General features: G+C 46.8%; 1 protein-coding gene across 1 annotated transcript in view; it reads right to left on the bottom strand.

Moving 5' to 3' along the window:
* The window catches only part of LOC309561068 (FRAS1-related extracellular matrix protein 1-like), a 289,377-nt gene that overhangs the window by 201,674 nt on the left and 73,867 nt on the right, over positions 1–13,836 (bottom strand).

The following is a 13,836-nucleotide window of genomic DNA, read 5'->3' as shown; positions in this document are numbered from 1 at the left end:
TGCAGCCAGAAGGTCCCAGAAATCCATTCCACCACCTCTGGCTCTCACCCTTTGCCATTAGGGCTGTGGAGATGTGGAGGAAGATGTGTACAGAGGTGGGAAATGGGGGAGAGTCGTGGTCAGAGGTCAGAGCTGAGGAGGGGTGGAAATGAGATGTGGACAGCCTGTGCTGCACACTGCACATAGCGCACTCCTGAACCATGCACTCTGTATGTAGCACACTCCTGAACCATGCACTCTGTATGTAGCACACTCCTGAACCCTGCACTCTGTATGTAACACTCTCCTGAATCCTGCACTCTGTATATAGCACACTCCTGAACCCTGTACCCTGTACATAGAACACTCCTGAACCCTGGACTCTGTACATAGCACACCCCTAAACTCTGCACTCTGTACACAGTGCACCCCTGGACTCTGCACTCTGTACACAGTGCACCCCTGGACTCTGCACTCTGTACACAGTGCACCCCTGGACTCTGCACTCTGTACACAGTGCACCCCTGGACTCTGCACTCTGTACACAGTGCACCCCTGGACTCTGCACTCTGTACACAGTGCACCCCTGGACTCTGCACTCTGTACACAGTGCACCCCTGAACTCTGCACTCTGTACATAGCACACTCCTGAACTCTGCACTCTGTACATAGCACACTTCTGAACTCTGCACTCTGTATATAGCACACTTCTGAACTCTGCACTCTGTATATAGCACACTTCTGAACTCTGCACTCTGTATATAGCACACTTCTGAACTCTGCACTCTTTACGTAGTAAACTGTTTAACCCTGCACTCTGTACATAGCGTACTTCTGAACTCTGCACTCTGTCCACAGTGCAGCCCTGAACTCTGCACTGTGTACATAGCCCACCCCTGAACTCTGCACTCTGTATATAGCACACTTCTGAACTCTGCACTCTGTATGTAACACTCTCCTGAATCCTGCACTCTGTATATAGCACACTCCTGAACCCTGTACCCTGTACATAGAACACTCCTGAACCCTGGACTCTGTACATAGCACACCCCTAAACTCTGCACTCTGTACACAGTGCACCCCTGGACTCTGCACTCTGTACACAGTGCACCCCTGGACTCTGCACTCTGTACACAGTGCACCCCTGGACTCTGCACTCTGTACACAGTGCACCCCTGAACTCTGCACTCTGTACATAGCACACTCCTGAACTCTGCACTCTGTACATAGCACACTTCTGAACTCTGCACTCTGTATATAGCACACTTCTGAACTCTGCACTCTTTACGTAGTAAACTGTTGAACCCTGCACTCTGTACATAGCGTACTTCTGAACTCTGCACTCTGTCCACAGTGCAGCCCTGAACTCTGCACTCTGTACATAGCACACCCCTGAACTCTGCACTCTGTATATAGCACACTTCTGAACTCTGCACTCTGTATATAGCACACTTCTGAACTCTGCACTCTTTACGTAGCAAACTGTTGAACCCTGCACTCTGTACATAGCGTACTTCTGAACACTGCACTCTGTCCACAGTGCAGCCCTGAACTCTGCACTCTGTACATAGCACACCCCTGAACTCTGCACTCTGTACATAGCACACCCCTGAACTCTGCACTCTGTACATAGCGTACTTCTGAACTCTGCACTCTGTATATTGCGTAATGCTGAACTTCTACTTTCAGAGCTAGTTATTACCTAAGTTATTACTAAAACCAATAAATATCAAATGCAGAAGCATTTATTGAATATGATAAATAGTAGATACAACTGACCCTCTGAGGGCAACCATACTGCTGACGCAGCCTGCTTTGAAATTGTGTTTGACCTGAAGTAGGGCCCAACAAGACAGTTCAGGTTACGGTGAAAAGGGACCAAAGCTATCAAAACAACCCCCCCAACCAAATGGATGCTATCAAAACAACCCCCCCCCCCCAATCAATGGGTAGCACAGTAGAGCCTTTCTAAAACTGAAGGTATTCACATATCTCATCCCATCGCATATGCCGCTACATTGATTTAAATGAGGGATTTTAATTGGTTGAACAACAGATTCAAGCATTGTGAGGGCTCAGGGTAGAGTTATGCAAACATCAAATTGCTTTGATAGGTGGATGTCAGTCTGGAGGAGTGAGCGTTCCTAAGCAAACAGCATTTCCATGCACACTGCCCTTGGGCCAGGGACAGTCTTTTTTTTTTTTTTTTTTTTAGTCCGCGGTGGTGCAAAAACCTACAACGAAAAAGCGAACAAAAAATGTGCATGTGAACACACACTTTTAAAAAGTGCACTTAAGGGTGTGCATTAGTCCACCCCCCCGAAGGGGTAGGTCTTCGACCCTGATCCCCCAGGGCGCAAGACTCCTGACAGGGACATAGGGTTTACATGGTCTGCCTAGCCAGAAGGCCTGGCAGACCCCATTCTTCAGGCCAGCCGAAGCCGACCCCGAATACTAGGTCGAGGGGCTCTCCCGAAGAGAGACCCCCCAGAGGCAGGGGAGGAAGGAACCTAAGGGCCACACATCCTCCCCCTAGACTTCAGGGTAAGCCCGAGGACTCACACCCTACAATCAGTGAAAACACACACAAAAATGAAAGTGACAAACAGTGGGAGAAAAATACAAACCCGATTCCAAAAAAGTTGGGACACTGTACAAATTGTGAATAAAAACAGAATGCAATGATGTGGAAGTTTCACATTTTAATATTTTATTCAGAATACAACATAGATGACATAACAAATGTTTAAACTGAGAAAATGTATCATTTTAAGGGAAAAATAAGTTGATTTTAAATTTCATGGCATCAACACATCTCAAAAAAGTTGGGACAAGGCCATTTACCACTGTGTGGCATCCCCTCTTCTTTTTATAACAGTCTGCAAACGTCTGGGGACTAAGGAGACAAGTTGCTGAAGTTTAGGAATAGGAATGTTGTCCCATTCTTGTCTAATAAAGGCTTCTAGTTGCTCAACTGTCTTATGTCTTCTTTGTCACATCTTCCTCTTTATGATGCGCCAAATGTTTTCTATGGGTGAAAGATCTGGACTGCAGGCTGGCCATTTCAGTACCCGGATCCTTCTTCTATGCAGCCATGATGTTTTAATTGATGCAGTATGTGGTCTGGCATTGTCATGTTGGAAAATTCAAGGTCTTCCCTGAAAGAGACGACGTCTGGATGAGAGCATATGTTGTTCTAGAACTTGGATATACCTTTCAGCATTGATGGTGCCTTTCTAGATGTGTAAGCTGCTCATGCCACACGCACTCATGCAACCCCATACCATCAGAGATGCCGGCTTCTGAACTGAGCGCTGAGAACAACTTGGGTTGTCATTGTTTTCTTTAGTCCAGATGACATGGCGTCCCTGTTTTCCAAAAAATTTAGATTCGTCTGACCACAGAACAGTTTTCCACTTTGCCACAGACCATTTTAAATGAGCCTTGACCCAGAGAAAACGCCTGCGCTTCTGGATCATGTTTAGAAATGGATTCTTTTTTGGCCTATAGAGTTTTAGCCGGCAACGGCCAATGGCACGGTGGATTGTGTTCACCGACAATGTTTTCTGGAAGTATTCCTGAGCCCATGTTGTGATTTCCATTACAGTATCATTCCTGTATGTGATGCAGTGCCGTCTAAGGGCCCGAAGATCACGGGCATCCAGTATGGTTTTCTGGCCTTGACCCTTACACACAGAGATTGTTCCAGATTCTCTGAATCTTTGGATGATATTATGCACTGTACATGATGATAACTTCAAACTCTTTGCAATTTTACTCTGAGAAACTCCTTTCTGATATTGCTCCACTATTTTTTGCCTCAGCATTGGGGGAATTGGTGATCCTCTGCCCATCTTGACTTCTGAGAGACACTGCCACTCTAAGAGGCTCTTTTTATACCCAATCATGTTGCCAATTGACCAAATAAGTTGCAAATTGGTCCTCCAGCTGTTCCTTATATGTACATTTAACTTTTCCCGCCTCTTATTGCTACCTGTCCCAACTTTTGTGGAATGTGTAGCTCTCATGGAATCCAAAATGAGCCAATATTTGGTATGACATTTCAAAAAGTCTCACTTTCAACATTTGATATGTTATCTATATTATATTGTGAATAAAATATAAGTTTATGAGATTTGTAAATTAGTCCATTCCTTTTTTACCCACAATTTATACAGTGTCCCAACTTTTTTTGGAATCGGGTTTGTAAATAGAAAATAAAAAAGGGGCTGTGCCAAATGTGCAGTGGCCTGGGCCAGGGACAGTCTTTTTGTTTTTTTTTGTTTTTTTTTTTTAAAGCCCGTGGCGTGTGAAACACACTCAAAAGACTTACACCCGGTGCATAAAAAAGTGCACACACGCAAACGTGGAAACACAAAAAGTGCACAGGGTGTGTGAAATGGTCTTCCCTCCGAAGAGGTAGGACCCTAACCTCGATCCCCCGGGGCGCAAGACTCCTGACAGGGATTTAAGGTACTTCCTATGGTCTGTCTGGCCGAAACCAAACAGACCCCGTTCTCCAGGGGGACTGCCGAAACAGCCCACCCCAAGTACTAGGTGGGGCTCCCCCGAAGGGAGACCCCATGAGAGAGGGCGAACTAATCCAGAAGGCCATATCCACCCCCTCCCAAGACTCAAGGCTGGGCCTGAGGACCCACACCCAACAAGTCGTGCAGGAAAAAAAGGTGATAGTGAAGTGACAAATCTACAAACAAAAAAGGTGGGGAAGGGGAAGTGGAGAAGTGAATTAGTGCCAATGTGAAAATACAACAAAGGCAGGCTTTCCGGCCGGAATAAAAATTCCCCTGGTCTAAGCCAAAAGGCCTGGCCCAAGAGGCAGGTGCGGAAAAAGTGTGTGGTGCAGTGACCAAGGTGCTGAAAAACTCAAGGCGAGCTGCCCCTCACCAGTGAGAATTAAGGCACCCCTGGGCTGCCACCCCAGGGGCACGTACACCACGGGCTTTTTTGGTCTCGGCCCAAGGCCAGACCCAGTGTAGCCCTTCCTATCAGGAGGCATCAGAACTTTAGACAGCTTAGGGAGAACCTGCCTTCAACTGGGGACAAGCCTTTTGCAAGGCCAGATTCAACCCAGGAGGAAAGGTCCCCCCACCACCATCCTCCATTCCTTACCAATCACATCCAGGAACAGTACTAACTGGCCACAGAATCCAGTTTTCTCGCTCCCTTCAAACTGATAGGGGCGGACCTATCCGGCTTTCTCTGACATGGCTTACTTCCCGGTCCTCTAGTTACGCCCAGAGCGCCCCGGTTCCTTTCAGCCCCTGCCGATACTAACCATCAAGGTCCATACCAACTGATAAGAACAGATACTACACTTGATCTTAGCCGAAAGGCAGAGGGACAGTCAGGCTAGATAATGCCAGACGTCTTCCAGTCAGTAATTTTGGTGGGCTTTATGTTACTTGCTGCAGATTCTAATGCACATTATAAGAAGCTCACAGTGTGCAGTAAGATCAAAGTAAGCAGCTTCAGAACAGGAGAGAAACCTGTAAAACTGAACAAGACTGTAGGTAAAGCTGGAGTTCAGCTTAAAGACTAAAAATTCAAATTTCTGCATCAGCTCAGTCATGACGGGGTCTCTTTATTAAGTCTACTTTATTGACCACTGGGTGACACAAAGCGAGTGCCTAGAGTTGTCCAAATTTCCATACGCAGCTGTTGTGAAACATTCCTATTGTCACAAATATTGCAGGTGTATGTGACAAAGCCGACGACTCATTACCTTCCTAATTATGCCCACCATTCAGAGGTTAATGAAGGCGCTTGTTTAACAGGATGGTAGAGGGCCCAGCGAGGATGCCAATTTGTCGGGGTAATGAGAGATACTTCCGTCATTATATATTGTGCTACATTACACTGGAACAGCTCCCAAAAATTATTGTTGGAGAAGCGAACATATGTATCAATTTAGGGATCGCGGTTCACTCCATTTATTCACATATGGCGTACGTGATCAAATACCGGCATGGCAAAGATTTCGGTGGCTCCAAGTAAGTAGAGTGAAATAGGATAAAAAAGACACATGTCCAATGGAGTGCAACCAAAAGACAGCAATCAATTCATTGAAAAACACCAAGATAACTCAAACTCCAAAACCCACAATTGATCTAAGGCAACTTAAAAGGAACTCTAATAAAAACATTTAATTTCCTCTAAAAAGGAACATTTGTTCCCAAAAGGCAATTGGATATTCACTGCATCAACAATCTTCAGCCTTTATCAACGTTATCACCCTGGAGGAATCCTTACAATAATTTTCGAGGTCTCAGAGAACCCCATCTTGAAATTTTTACATCTACATTTCAAGGTGAAATATCATGATCAGTAAGCTGTTGAAAGTTTTAAATAACCTAATAAAGAATACGTTGAACTTAACATTTTTGAGACCTAGAGCCAATTATTTTACAATAATCCCTTGCCCTATATGTCAATAATAATTATGAAAAAAATGAATAATAGTAATGGTTATAACAAGAAGGAGACTGTGAAAATGGTAGTGTCCCCTTACATGAGTCCCCATACATTATCAGTCAATGGGAAAAATGCCCCATATAATGATGGTCAGTGGGAAGAATGTCCCTTACATTGGTGGTCAATGGTAAGAATGCTCCTTACATTGGTGGTCAGTGGGAAGAATGCTCCTTACATTGGAGGTCAGTGGGAAGAATGTTCCTTACATTGGTGGTCAGTGGGAAGAATGCTCCTTACATTGGTGGTCAGTGGGAAGAATGCTCCTTACATTGGTGGTCAGTGGGAAGAAGGAGGAGGACACACCCAAGGAGCTCTCTGTGAGAACCAGCCCTTTTCAAGCCTGGGCCTTGCTTGCTAGCTTGGCCCAGGAACAATGCCTGATCCTGGGGGAGGCCCTGGGAGGGATCCCCCTGATGACACGGGGCCTAGTGAGGAGGAGGTGGAGGACCTGTCTGTGGGTCCAGGCCCCGATGAGAATGCGGATGTCTTCAGCCAGAAGGTTATCAATCGTTTTAGGGCGATTGGAAGAGCTGAAGAAAAGCTTAAAGTTTTGAAGGCTGAACATAAATCCTTCAGAGCCAAATACTGCCAGGCCTGGAGTAAAAATCGTACAGCCATGAAGCCTGAGTTACAGGATCTGGAAGATAAGGTAAAGAAACAATCTTTATTGTTGGAAAAGTTGAAAGATAGAAGCGGAGTGTTTAAAGAAAAATTTGATAATGAGAGGAGATTTGCCAGCCAAACATCAGCAAGCTCTGTGGATCAGCAGCCTCAGTTAATGGATGACCAGGCTCCATCTGCCTCTGCACCTCTCCCCCCATGCCAGAACTGGGAATCGCCAGCGGCAACCAGCCAGGGGGTTGAGAGTGGGCATGGATCCCTGACATTTATCCAGGAGATGGAGTCCCCCCTGAGAGCAGATAAGTTTGCATTCACTGATGATCCATCAGAAATCCCTGTGGATGGGCAGAGGAGATACAAACCAGCAAAGCCAGTACTGGTGGAGAAATCCCAGTATACCATGCTGCCATCCAACATGTCTGCCCCACCTGCTGTAGTGGATGGTGTCCCAGGTGAGAAGGAGCTTTGCCTACAGCTACCTATTGGAGATTCTGCTGTGAACACAACCAGTACAGACATGCAGGGAAAATCCCTGACCGTGAAATCCCCGGACCATCAGGTGAATGTGGATGGACCTGTATCTAACACCCCAGACATGGATTTTGCTGGTCTGGCTGAGACCAGTAGTCCCTCTGAAAGCAAAATGGCTGCCAGCTCCAAGGAGTCTGTTTCACTTTCACCAGAGCTTCCCAGTGTTTCAGGGCTGATTGACCAGCTGTTTGCTGGTGGGGGAGGGGATCAGCATGCTGCTGTGTTTGGAATGGAGGCAGCCATGGAAGTTACCTGCAGTGTTTTACCTGCTGCTGTGCTAGAACGGAATTCCATTTCCACAGCTGAAAACCCTGTCCCAGGGGAAGAGAAGATGACAGCTGAATCTCTTACCAGTGCAGCACCAACTATGGATTCTGCTGTGAAGACAACAAATATCCCAGCAAGTATTAAAAATGACAATAATCATAAAGCAATGAATGTGGTGGGTGGTGGTGAAGGGGATAATATTGCTGGGAAAAATAGAAATGACATTTCTCCTCCTGCTCAGCAGAGGAAAGATTTATCGGTTGTACAGATCAATCCCGGATCTGTACAATCGTTATCTGTTATGTCTGTGTCGGATGTTTCAAAACAAACTGATGGATTTTCTGCTGGGAGGAATGTTGGAAGCTATGCTTCAGTTTTGGGGAGTCACACCAGGGTGGGTGGTGGGGTTTCGGTTAATAATCGCAATTCAAGGAGGTTTGTTGGGGGGTTGGTTAGTGGGTATAGGAGGAGGAATGTGGTACAGTTGCGGTGGGAGGGCGATGGAACGCCGCCAGTAAGGGGGAGAGTGGCCGAGTTGGTCTTGGAAATGGGGTTTAAAGCCTGTGACATTTTTGCTTTGATTTGCCCGGTGGGAAGTTATGAATTTGATTTATCGTTTGTAAAACCTGAGAGTTTGGATCTCTTTTGGGAGAGATATAGGAGGTGCAAGGGCCTTCAGCAGTGGAGTGGTTTGGTGCCAAAGGTGATCTCAAGACAGCCTCTGATAAAGTCGGTGACCATCTTGGTGCGTAACGAATCCATACCAGAGGCTGATTTATTAGTATGGCTACGCCGATATGGCGAGGTCCTCACTCCACTGCGGAAGGTCCTTGATGAGCATGGGATATGGACAGGGGCCTGGACAGTGTCACTAAAATTGGGGGTGCTGGGCGATGTAGTTCAGCACCTTCCCTGCTCAGCCTTTCTGGGTAGGGATAGGCTGACCATTTTCTACCAAGGTCAGCCTAAGGTATGTAATAAATGTGGTGATAAAGGCCACTTTGCATCGTCCTGCACCCACAAGAAGTGCTCACTGTGCCAGGATTTAGGCCATTTGGCCAGAGAATGCACCCAGATTCGGTGCAATTTGTGCCAGCAGCTGGGTCATCCATATAGCCAGTGCCCAGAGGCACTGCATAACTTGCCAGGATTGGAGACTGAGCTGCAGAGGCTTGATAAAGAAGATGAAGCAGCTGAAGTTAGAGAGGAAATTGTTGTTGTCCCTCCTGTGTCTGTTGTGTCAGATTCTGTTTCCCCTAGTGATGTGGTCCCTGAGTCTGTCCCTCCTGTTGTTCCTACATCTACTGTGCGTAGATCCTCCAGACTAGCGGAAGCTGCTGGGGGGGCGGGTATAGTGGATCTTCCCCCTCGGCCTACTCCACCTCCAGTCCCTGTCTCTCGACACCGCAAACGCGGCCAAGAGGGTGCAGGGGTGCTGGATGGTGGTGGGGTCGATGGGGTTGAGGGAGGGGTGTCCATGTCCCATGTCTCACCCTCTGTTGTGGAGGATTCGGATGATGAGGGGTGGGAGAGGACAAAGAGGAAGAAAAAGAAGAAGAGGAAGACCAGTAAGGCGGTCATTTCTTCCTTACAGTTAGAGCCAGGAGGGGTTCCTCTTGGCAACACATTTTCGGTTTTATCAGGGGAGGAGTTAGTATCCGATTTATCTACTTCTTTATCATCTATGGATGAGGGGGAGTCACATAGTGTAAAGAGAGCTGCTTCAGGTGATGAGAGTGTGGTGGAGGTTAAGAAACGACTACCCCAATCATCCTGATGGCAGTGCCCGCTCTGATAAAGGTGGCGACCATTAATGTCGCCAGCGTGAAATCTGCAAGAGCTCGTGATATTGCCTTATTTTTGCTCAGTGAGTTTGATGCTGAGATTTTATTTTTGCAAGAGACCTGGCTCAATACTTTGGCCGATGTTCATCTAGCAAAAAGGGAGTGGAGATGCGGTCCCTCCTTTTGGTCTCTTGCGGCTGAGCCTTGCAGCGGAGTTGCGGTTCTTTTTAAAACCGATATGGTAACGTGCCGGCGGATAATTGAGGTAGAAATGGGGAGATGCATGGTCTTAGACGTCTCTGTTAGGGGGCAGGACCTGCGCCTCATCAATATCTATGGACCGCAGTCAAAATGGGACAGGAAATGCCTCTTCACAAAGATCAAGCCCTTCCTTTTTACATCCCAGCAGGTTGTCTTTGGAGGTGACTTTAACACCATAATTAGGCCTGAAGACAGGAGGGTCTCCATAGACAGGCTGGGTTATGATAGCGTTTTTCTTAGAGATATGGTTAGACAAGCAGGCCTGGTAGATGTGCACATTAAGCACTGCCCTGGCAGCACGGGATTCACGTTTCAGAGAGGGAATAGTCAGAGTAGGATAGATAGGTTTTTTTTAAAGGAGAACTCTGCTTTCTCGGCTCCTGAGTTGAGGGCGGTGGAGTTCTCTGACCACTGTATGCTGTCTGTGACTCTGAATGCCTCGGACACTCCACCCAGGGGAAGGGGTACCTGGAAACTGAATTCGGCTCTCCTGGAAGATGTAGAGGTAAGACAATCCTTTGAGGATTTTTTTCAGGCACAGGTTTCTATTCTGGACTTTTGCAGCAGTAAGTCAGAGTGGTGGGAGCTTGTGAAACAAAGGGCGATTGGACTTTTCAAGGCCATAAGTAAGAAGAAGCAGCTTGGTATGTATATTGTCTACCAGCATTTGCGGAGGAAGCTTGATCGTCTTGTCTCGTATGGAGGAGATCCAGGGGAGATCTCGGAGGTAAAGCTTCTTCTTAGGAAGTGTCAATACGACCGGCATGCCTCCTTGGTTCTGGAGAGAGATTATGGGAAATATCACTCGCCTGATCCTTACCAGAACTGTAAGCAAGGCATAGCAGTTAAGACGGTCATAGGTCTGAGGGATAGTACGGGTTCCCTGGTGAAGTCCAGATCAGGGATCCTGGAGATCTTCAGGTCATATTACGCAGACCTTCTGGGAAGAAAGGACCTTAATCGGGACAGGATGGAAAGCTTTCTGGATTCTACTCCAGGATTGGGAAATGATACATTGCCTTTGATGGATTTGACAGAACCAATTTCAGCGGATGAGGTAGTTCGTGCTATAGAGAAGCTGGCTACCAAAAAATCGCCTGGGCCAGATGGGTTGACAGCTGAATTTTACAAGTGTTTTAAGTCCATTCTGGCTCCCTTTTTAGCGGAGGTTTATAACAGCTGTTTAGAAGAGGGTTCTCTCCCTCCCTCCATGAGGCAATCCGCTGTGATTCTTCTGTCAAAAGGTAAAGACCCCTCAATAATTGAGAACTGGCGCCCCATCAGTCTTCTCAATGTTGATAGAAAGATCTTGGCGAAGATTCTTTTTTGGCGCTTGTCGTCAGTAGCAGGCGATTTGTTGTCCAATTATCAGCACTGCTCGGTCCAGGGCAGAAGTACCTTTTCAGCAATTTTAGCTGTCCGGGAGGCTTTGGAGCGATGCAGGGCTGCTGGATGGAGAAAGTACTTGCTGGCATTGGATCAGGCGAAGGCTTTTGATCGAGTCAATCATGAGTACCTGTATTTGCTACTTGGTAGATACGGCCTGCAGGGGAGGTTTATTGATTGGCTGAAAACATTATATAAAGGGGCTGAGAGCTTCCCACTTGTTAATGGTTGGGTTGGACGGCCTTTTGAGGTTGGCTCTGGTGTGCGCCAGGGGTGTCCTTTGAGCCCCCTGCTATATGTATTCGCAATCGACCCCTTCATAAGAAGGTTAGAGAGTGGATCGTTGTGTGGGGTGCCTTTGGGCATTGCTGGTGTGCCACCTTTGAAGGTCGTGGCCTATGCCGATGATGTGTCTGTTATTATCTCTGGGATGGAGGAGGCGCAGGAGGTGGTCTCGGTGATAGAGCAGTACACAGAGGCTTCTGGCTCTAAAATCAATCATGAAAAGAGTGAAGTTTTCTGGATGGGTGAGGAGGGTGAAAGCTTCGAACTTCCGGATGCCTTCCCAGAGCCTCAGCAGGAAATTAAAGTGTTGGGCATCAAATTTGGTCCTGGTGACTATGGTCATCGAAATTGGGAAAGCAGGTTGTTGAATGCCAATGCCAAGGTGGCAAGCTGGAAGAAATGGAAACTTTCCTTGAGGGAAAGGGTTGACTTGATTAAAACTTACCTGATCCCAATCTTTTTATATGTCAGCTTTGTCTGTATCTTGCCGGAATCTCTCTATGCAAGGGTGTACAGCTGCTTTTTCCAACTGTTATGGGGAAATAGGCTGAACCTGATCAAACGCAATGTAACTTACCTGTCCAGGCGGGAGGGTGGTCTAGGAATGGTCAACCCTATAGTTTTCTTTTCTCTGCTCTTTTTAAAGTATAATCTTGGTAATATGTTAGCAGAGACCCCGCCGGGATGGGTGGGTATTTTTCAATCTTGGTTTAGGCCTTTTCTGCGATGCTGGGAAGATGGCGGGCCAGTGAAAAGTCTGAGAGTCCGACATGGCAAGCTTCCGGCTTATGTTGCCCCGTGTCTGAAAATACTTAGGCAGTGGCAGGTGACAGTGGGGGATATCAAGTCCCTCCCCAGAAAGCTTCTGGAGAAGAGGATTTTGGGCTCTGCTTTCAGTGTGTCACTGACCTTAAGGGATTGCCCAGGCCCCGTAATGAGGGAGGGGTTGCGTTTAATTAACTTAGGAAGAATCCCTTTGAAGTTTAGGGATCAAGCCTGGCTCGCTTTCCATGGAAGGCTCTATGTGAGAGGGAACCTGAAGCATCGCCCTGTGGATGATCGGGATTGTCCTAGAGCGGAGTGTGTTGGCAAAGTGGAGTCTATGGACCACTTTTTGCTCCAGTGTCCCTTTAACATAGAGGTGTATAAAAGGATGGGGAGGGCTCTAGGCCTCCCCTTTCTCTATCGCATGAGTTATGCGGAGTGGGTGTACGGGGCATTCCCGACTCGCTGGGATTTTGATTTGGATACACTTTTTCTAGTTAGTATAGTTGTCCGTTACTTCACGTGGAATGCACGGTGCCAGATTACCCTGCGGAAGAAAGTCCTCCCTGTTGAGGTGGTGGTGTACGATATTCTGGGTGAGGTTGGGAAGATTCGGGGTCTTGAGAAGGGCAGGGAGCCTCGAGCGGTCTGGATAAGGGCGTGGAGGAATATCAGACCTGCTTTTGGTGAACTGTCCATCTCTGGGTGAGGAGCTCTTTTCCTATGCTATTTCTTTCACGCCCTTAGCTTTTGTTGGTTAATATCTTCTTTTTGAAGAAGGGCTGCATGCATAATGGGGGTGGTTTTGTTTCTTAAACCTCGCAGGTTGGATGTCTGGTGTGGTGGTGTGAGTCCTACTACGATTATTTTCTCCGGTAATGACAGTTTCATGATGTGAGTTTTGTTTTTGCTGTAAAGCCATTCTTTATTTGAGAGCAGAACTTGCTATGTATTTTTTTCCATTTTCATGTAAATATGTATATATTTATTTATGTATATTGATTTTATGATTATTGATTGCAAGACTTTTAATAAACAAAAATTGGGAAGAATGCTCCTTACATTGGAGGTCAGTGGGAAGAATGTTCCTTACATTGGTGGTCAGTGGGAAGAATGCTCCTTACATTGGTGGTCAGTGGGAAGAATGTTCCTTACATTGGTGGTCAATGGTAAGAATGCTCCTTACATTGGTGGTCAGTGGGAAGAATGCTCCTTACATTGGAGGTCAGTGGGAAGAATGTTCCTTACATTGGTGGTCAGTGGGAAGAATGCTCCTTACATTGGTGGTCAGTGGGAAGAATGCCCCTTACATTGGTGATCATTGGGAAGAGAGCTTCATACATTGGTGGTCAGTGGGAAGAATGCTCCTTACATTGGAGGTCAGTGGGAAGAATGTTCCTTACATTGGTGGTCAATGGTAAGAATGCTCCTTACATTGGTGGTCAGTGGGAAGAATGCTCCTTAC

Source organism: Pelophylax lessonae (genome assembly GCF_965119305.1).
Source record: "Pelophylax lessonae genome assembly, chromosome: 8".
NCBI lineage: Eukaryota > Metazoa > Chordata > Amphibia > Anura > Ranidae > Pelophylax > Pelophylax lessonae.
The sequence above is the reverse complement of the archived record's forward strand: the minus strand, read 5'-3'. Positions and strand labels throughout refer to the sequence as shown.